The sequence below is a fragment of the Panthera uncia genome (genome assembly GCF_023721935.1).
Source record: "Panthera uncia isolate 11264 chromosome A1 unlocalized genomic scaffold, Puncia_PCG_1.0 HiC_scaffold_16, whole genome shotgun sequence".
Lineage (NCBI taxonomy): Eukaryota > Metazoa > Chordata > Mammalia > Carnivora > Felidae > Panthera > Panthera uncia.
Window position 1 is genome coordinate 50,525,301 of NW_026057576.1, and position 6,427 is coordinate 50,531,727.

The following is a 6,427-nucleotide window of genomic DNA, read 5'->3' on the forward strand; positions in this document are numbered from 1 at the left end:
GGAGAGTGTGAGGATTGAAGTGGTGAAGTTATCCAGCTATTAGGACAGTGAAACTATTCTGTATGATACTATAATGATGAATGCACGACACCATGCATTTTTAGAATTTAGAACACTAAGTTATATTATATATAATATATAGAGAGAGAGATAAAGAGAGAGCACTTAATTATACAACTTAAAAAGTCACTTAGGAGGTCGGAAGATGTCAGGATGAGATGCAAATGTGAAAAAGAAATCTAAGTGTACACACCAATGCATGAAATAACTTCACTGAAAGTGGTTGGGGGAAAACTGCTAAACCCAGTAACTTTCAAAATGAGTAGAGTCCGTAAGACTAAATGCAAAGCCCTATATATAAGCATTGTACTGTAATTGATAAAGTTGTCTCCCACAAAGGTGTAAGTTAACAACTCTGGACTCACTGTACATGTATACAGAAGCTGAATAGTTAGGTAAATGATGGATAGTGACAGCCAAATTCTCACTGTTGTAATAGAAAATTACAGATAAGCAAAGACTAGAATGATCCATGTGGGAACAAATTAGAGTTAGATAACCAGTATAAATGTACATTTAGCTTAAATACAGACACAGGCAGCATGTATTTTATATATATATATATATATATATATATATATATATATATATATATATGAACATACACATACACACACATACATACACACAGGTTAGCATGCACATATGTATTTCCTCACTCTCTCAACTGAGAACTACTAGAATCAACTACACCCCACTAGCAATGAGCATACCTAGAACCCAGATCTCAGTTTCTAATATTATTTTCTAGTGAAAGAAAACAGAAATAACACAGGAAATACAGAAGATGAGACTGGTGCCTCCTGCAGTGCCAGGGAGTGAGGAAATGGTAAATATTTATTATATATATGTATTTAAAAACAAGTATATATATATATATATAAATGTTATATATTTTAAGCCAAAATGTCTTATTTTACTTATAAAATAAGTAGCTATCAGTCCATACTGAATAAGTAAATAAATAAGGGAGAAAAGACAAATCTCCCATGCAGAAGAATTCCAAATAATTTATGTAGATACTCCACCTTCAAGGAGGCAGAGTATAATTTCCCATTCTTTAAATGGAGGCTACACTAAAAACCTCGTTCCTAAGAGTACAGTATGGAAAGGGGAAAAAAGAAGCACCTTACAGCAGAGAAATGTGATAAACATTCCCTCAGCTAGGTGATGAACAGGAGTAACTCATATTGATAGTATGCACGTGTGGTATGCTATGAGAATGGCACTTTGCCTCTGTGGTCTTCCTCCCCCAATCATATGTCTCCAGTCTAATCCCAGTTGAGGTACATTCTATAAAACACCTGACCAGTAGTCCTCAAAACTGTCAAGGTCATCGACAAGGAAAATCTGAGAATCTGTCTGTCACAGCCAAGAGGAGGCTAATGAGACATGATAACTAAATGTAATGTTGTATCCTGGATGGAACCCTGGGGGAAAAAAAGGGGTATTATCTTAAAACTAAGGAAACCAAATAAAAAACATGGACTACAGTAAATAATAATGTGTCAACATCGGTCCAGTGATTGTAACAAATGTACCCTACTAAGGTAGGATGCTACTAAGAGGGGAGATAGGTGAGGGGTATAAGAGAACTCTCTGTAGTATCTTTGAAATTTTTCTGTTGATCTAACAGTATTCCAAAATCTAAGATTTATTTAAAAAAAAAAAAGCTCTTTGTATATAAGCCTGAATTATTTCTTCCATTTCTCAAACTGGCAGTCTAAATCAGAACAAGCAAACTGCTGAGTCTATCTTCTGATTTCGTTCCAGCACCAGAATAATTTCCATGCTCTTTTGAATTCAGCTAATAGCTCTGCATAGCCTCTCCCTTTTCCTGTGCATTATCCATTGAACAAGTTCCAAATCACTCTGCTGTGGAGTGGCCAAGGATCCCATTTGATGGATGGTCATTTCACACACCTGTTTTGGGGTCTTTGATGGATGTGCTGGCATCTAATGTAACTTCTCCGAATAGGGGAGTGAGGAAAACATACATTTGTGCACGCTACAGTCCGGCGTGCTGCTCATCCAAAAGGCTTAATTTAGAAATAGTTACTCAATTATTCAACATGGACAATTCCTTGATTCCCATTGACTTTCAATTCAATCAGCAAAGCTGCCTCTTGGATTTTCCATTATTATGAAGACTGATGTATTTTATAAGAGCAAACAGCTGCTCTGGCAGATTAATGTTCCTTCTTGTCACCCTGCAGTGAAGCTTACTTGGAATTCTTCTCTTGTAAAAAGAAGTTTGGATCCAATGTATTTAACCAGCTGACCACCAACAGCTTTAGTGCACTCCTCTGCCCTTGGTTCTGTACTTATAACCCTTCCTGCCAAAGTTCACCAAGATCTCAAATAGACGGCCTCTCCTGAAATCTAGTGATGAAATGCCCAAGCACTTGGAGGCCAGACATGGGCTCTCATTTCAGACTTCTCATTTGCTCTGGACAAGTTATTTAACCTCTTAATGCTTTATTCTGCCCACCACCCCACATTAAATGGAAACAATAATACTTGGCTGGCCTGTCTCATAGAGATATGGGAGAATCATGCATTCATTCAACAAATATTTCTTGAGGACCTACTACATTGCAGGCAATGTATAAGAACTAGGAATGGAAAAGTCAAGGGGGAAAAAACACAAAAATTGCTGCTCTTGTGAAACTCGGATTCTAGTAGAAAAAGAGAATAATAAAATAAAATATATAGTATTGTGATGGTTATAAGTGTAATTTTTTAAAAAAATAAACAGGAAAGAGGACAAGGACTCCTGGAAGGGGAAGTAATTTTAAATACGCTGACCAAAACAGGCCTCACTGAGAAAGGACATTTGATCAGCGACATCTGATTGAAGGTGAGCCATTCATGAGGGATATCAGAAGAAAGAGAATTTCAGGACAGGGAAACAACACACGTAAAGGCCCTGAGGCAGGAACAGGCTGCAATGTTCAAAGTACAGCAAAAAGGCCAGTGCGTTGGAACAGAGGAGAGTAGTGGGAGGTAGTTAGAGATGAGGTCAGACAGGTAACCGAGAGGACGATCAGGTCTCATAGACCCTCATCTGCCATTGTCAAGACTTTTGTTTTCCTCTGAGATGGAGAGACATGGAAGATGGAGAGCCATTTTGAATAAGAAAGTTATGTGATCTGTTTTATGCTTTAATTAGATTACTACAGGTAAAGAATAGATGCGGGTCAAAGGCATAAGGAAGACGAGTGAGTTAGCTATTGAAATAACCAACGGAAGAGATTGTGGTGGCTTGGGCCAGGATCCTGGCAGAGGAGGTATTAACAAGTGGCTGGATTCTCGATATATGTTGAAGGTATAGCCAATAGAATTGTGATATTGGATGTGAGATATGAGAGAAAGAGAAGCATCTCTTTCCAAAAGGTTCGTCTTGAACAACTGGAAGGACTAAGTTGCCAGTTACTGGCACTGGGAATACAGTGTGAGAAACGACCTGGGTGGTGGAGGGCAAGGACAGAAGCTCAGCTCTGGAAATGCTACATTTGATGTGCCCGTTAAACACCTAAATGGGGGCGCCTGGGTGGCGCAGTCGGTTAAGCGTCCGACTTCAGCCAGGTCACGATCTCGCGGTCCGTGAGTTCGAGCCCCGCGTCAGGCTCTGGGCTGATGGCTCAGAGCCTGGAGCCTGTTTCCGATTCTGTGTCTCCCTCTCTCTCTGACCCTCCCCCGTTCATGCTCTGTCTCTCTCTGTCCCAAAAATAAAATAAAAAAATAAAATAAAATAAAATAAAATAAAATAAAATAAAATAAAAAAAAACACACACCTAAATGAATGTTAAAAGTAGACAACTGGGCCTACAGGTCCACAGTGTAACGGGAAAGTTAAAATTGAAGACAGAAAATGCGTCAGTCCCCCGGGTGTGTTGCTACTTAAAGCAATGAGAGTGGCTGGGTCACCAAGTGAGTTGGAACAGTAAGGAAAGAGAAGAGGTCCTCCAAGGATTCAGCTCCTTAAGGGGTAAAAAGAAGGAAAGGGAACTGGCCAAGAGCTCCCCTGGAAGAGGCAAGCATTGAAAATGAAGCAAAAGATGAAGAGTATGGTGTGAGTGACTTAACATCTGAGGGAAGAAAGCGTATGGAGGAGGAGAGAATTATCTGCAGTATGGAAGCTGTTGATAGGTCAAATAAGGTAAGGTCTGAGAATTGACTCTGGATCTAGTCGTGGAGGGCACTGTGACTTTATCTGGAGGCAGGCCGCAATTACTGTGGATTCAAGAGTAAATGGAAATTCCTGGTTTTGATATTATGCTATGATTATGTAAGAGCTTAACATCAAGGGAGGCTACGTGGAGAGTGTAATGGGAATTCTCTGTACTATTTTTGTAGCTTCCCTGTATCTTCAAAATTGTTTCAGAATAGTAAGTTGGGAAAAGTACATAGGAAGAGAGTAATTGGAGGCAGTAGTGGACGCAACTCTTTCATGGAATTTTCCTGAAAAGGTGAGAAAAAAACAAATAGTAGCTTAAGGAGGAAACGGGGTCAAAAAAGCTTTCTGGTCTGTTGAGTTTGGATTCTGTTTCTTTTAAGCAAAGAGAAACAACACCATGCCTGTAGCCCCGTGGGAATCATCTGATAGAAAGATAAAAACTGACCACGCTGGCAAGAGTTATTTCTGCAGCACTGTCTGTCCTTGAGGAGGAAAAATGGGCTGCAACCTTGCTTCCTGTCCCACCTGCATTGAGGTAGATGAGCAATGCTGTCTGATTGCTTCAGACATCTCACTGAGGAAAGAAGCGGGGTCACAGATGAGGGAGAGGATGGCGGCAGAAGCGTTGGGGTTTTGGAGAGAGGGGAAAAGAGTGAGCCGGTCACCTAGAGAGAGTGGGGCGGGGGGGGGGGGGGGATGGGTGACAGCATCTGAGACTCTGGAAAGTGAGTACATGCATATAAGGAAGAAAGCCTGGGACCTGGGGGTGCTGGGGTGAACCGGCTGATAGTCTACTCATCTCTCTTCTGACCAGTAGCGATAGCAGTAACTCCAATTGACAGACAGGCCATGCCAAGGAAAGTTCCTGGGGCCTGGACACAGCCCGAGTCTGTAGTTTTAGTACCGCTGCTAACGCTTACCAAAATCTTCACACACCTCATGTTGAACAACCTCCCTTCAGAATTCTCTTCGCTGCCGTGAAGCAGAAGTCACATTATGTTGCTCCAACATTCCCCTGTTGGAGCCGACCATGCTACATATCACAGAGGTATGCATTGAATTATATACTTTTCAAATATATAGCTTGTTTAAGTAGTGACTTTAAGGATAGAAAAACCAAGAGAAGAGCTGGAAAAAAAAAAATGGAAGAAGTTCTATCTTCAGTTGACCAAGTGGCTGCCCTGTGATATTAAGTGTCCCTGTTAATTTCACAGGAAGGGCGTGCTTCCCCATCTAGCAGGCTTCGCCTCAGAAGTAGGGTTAGAAAAGAGAAGCATCCCAGGAGAATCGTCTGTCTCCACACAGCAGTCCAAGGGAAGACTCCTAATTGAGTGACATTTCAACCAACGGTCAAGAAGGATTGTTACTGCCTACCTAATAAAGTTCCTTGATCTTCAAGCTGGTTCCTGACGCTTGGGGATGTGAGGGTCCGCAAGTTTCCTGGGCTACTGACTGAATGTCTCCCGCAGAGATTACATAACCAAGACACAAGCCTCACAGATGGGATGAAATGAAAAAGCTAAATAATTATTGTTTATAATTTGGACTAAACACACCTGTTCATGAAGGGGAAAGCGGGTCAGAAGTTCTATGGAGCGAACGAAGGGAATCGGATTTCCAGGGAACTGCAAGTTGTCCACTTCAACGACATCGAAATAGCTCTGAATCGAGTCCTCTCTCCTCAGAAATCCAGGTTAAGCGAAGTTTCTACCCCAGAGATCCCAACCCCCATCCCCACCTGCTCAGAACAGCCTCCTGGAGCCTGGTTCTTTCTGTCAAAGATTCAGAGTAAGTGTGTTTCTCACAACTGTAAGAGACAGCGGAAGGGTACTTTTTTTTTTTCCTCACTGTTTAATTTCCACCAAATTCTGTCTGTACTTTGCGCCAGGCCTTCGCTCTTTGTTAGTATCCTGGTTTTGTTTTTTTGTTTTTTGTTTTGTTTTTAATGTTTATTTTATTTATTTTTTAATGCAAAATTTATTGTCAAATTGGTTTCCATACTACACCCAGTGCTCATCCCAACAGGTGCCCTCCTCAATGTCATACAGAGAGAGACAGATACCATACGTTTTCACTCTTATGTGGATCCTGAGAAACTTAACAGAAGACCATGGGGGAGGGGAAGGAAAAAAAAAAAAGTATCCTGGTTTCGAGCTGAACTTTTGTTCAGTTTGGTTCAGTAGTAAT